Source organism: Pituophis catenifer, unplaced genomic scaffold, assembly GCF_029215685.1.
Source record: "Pituophis catenifer annectens isolate HBS135680 unplaced genomic scaffold, rPitCat1.0.hap2 SCAF_6, whole genome shotgun sequence".
Taxonomy (NCBI): domain Eukaryota; kingdom Metazoa; phylum Chordata; class Lepidosauria; order Squamata; family Colubridae; genus Pituophis; species Pituophis catenifer.
In genome coordinates, this window is record NW_027256886.1 from 81,435,247 (window position 1) to 81,437,052 (window position 1,806).

Consider the following 1,806-nt stretch of genomic DNA (forward strand, 5'->3'; position numbering starts at 1 on the left):
CGAAGCTTTTTCTCCGGTAACATTGTATTGCTAACTAGGGCATACAAAACCTTTGCCAGACCAATTCTTGAATACAGCTCATCTGCCTGGAATCCACACTGTATATCGGACATTAATATGATTGAGCGAGTCCACAGGTACTTCACAAGAAGAGTACTCCACTCCTCTACTCACAATAGAATTCCCTATGCCTCCAGATTTGAAATTTTGCACTTGGACAATCTTGAACTGCTGTGCCTGCGGTATGATCTAAGCAGAGTACACAAAATTATCTGCTACAATGTCTTACCTGTCAATGACTTCTTCAGCTTCAACCTCAATAATACACAGGCAGACAATTGGTACAAACTCAAGCTCCAAACTTGATTGCAGAAAATACGACTTCAGCAATAGAGTGGTCAATGCCTGGAATGTTCTACCTGAGTCCGTTGTTACATCCTCTAACCCTCACAGCTTCAACCTCAAACTGTCTACCATGGACCTCACCCCATTCCTAAGAGGTCCATAAAGGGGGTGTGCATAAGCGCATTAGCGTGCCTACTGTCCCTGTCCTACTGTCCCCATTTATTTGTGTTCATTTCTTTTGTTCATATCCATGTTTATATTTATACCTGCTATCTTGTATATGTTTGACAAACTAATAAATACAAATAAATACAAATACTATGATACTTTTCCATTGTTGTTATTCCCCCCAAAATAGGACTGAAAAGACCAGAAAGAGGTCCTAAACCACCTTTCTTGTGGCACCTGCTCTTTTTCTGTCCACCACAGGTCTGTACGTCGACCATTTCTAAGGGAAAAGATCTCTCTTTTCCAATCTTCCTTTCCAATCTTATGTTGCTCCTTTCCAAGTCTATCTCATTTGTTCATACAAAAGTGCTCACCCAACCACAGTGGCTGCCTTAAAAGCAATATATATATATACAAGTATTTCCAAGTTGTCTTTGGGATGTTGAGATAGTGGGAATAGCAGCCATGGGACTATTGGACTTTCTCTCTCTCTCTCCCTCCCTCCCTCCCTCCCTTTTCCTTCCTTTCTCTTCCTTTCCTTTCCCTTCCTTTCTCTTTTTCTTTTTCTTTCTCTTTCTTTCTTTCTTTTTTCTTTTTCTTTCTTTCTTTCTTTCTCTCTCCCTTCCTTCCTTTCTCTTCCTTCCTCATCCTTTCTCTTCCTTCCTTTCTCTTTTTCTTTCTCTCTCTTTCTCTCTCTTTCTTTCTCCTCCTCCTCCTCCTCCTCCTCCTCCTCCTCCTCCTCCTCCTCCTCCTCCTCCTCCTCCTCCTTCTCTTCTTCTTCTTCTTCTTCTTCTTCTTCTTCTTCTTCTTCTTCTTCTTCTTCTTCTTCTTCTTCTTCTTCTTCTTCTTCCTCCTCCTTCTTCTTTCTCTCTCTCTTTCTCACTTCCTCCCTCCCTCTCTCTCTCTCCTCCTCCCCATCCCTTTGTTGGCCCATTTGTCTTTGAGGGACCTGGGGTGTTCTTTTGATCAGTTCAGTCTCTCTCTTGGCACTTGAGTTCTGATTGGCTGAAAGACTTAGAAGGGGGGGGAAATCTTTAATTAAGAAGATAATCTCTTCTTACAACTTTCAGTGGCTCCATTTCTCCAATCCCCTTTGCTTCCACTTCAGAATTGATTGTCCTCCAGCATAGTTAAGGTCTTTTTAACTTCTCCATACTCAAGGAGCAGAAGCTAGAATCTCATTTTACATTTCTTTGAGTTTGTTTCACCTTCTACCAGTCATTTAATAGTCCAAATTTTACATTTGGCTTTCACAAACTTTCTTTTTCTTGTTTTCTTTTGGGAAGACAGATT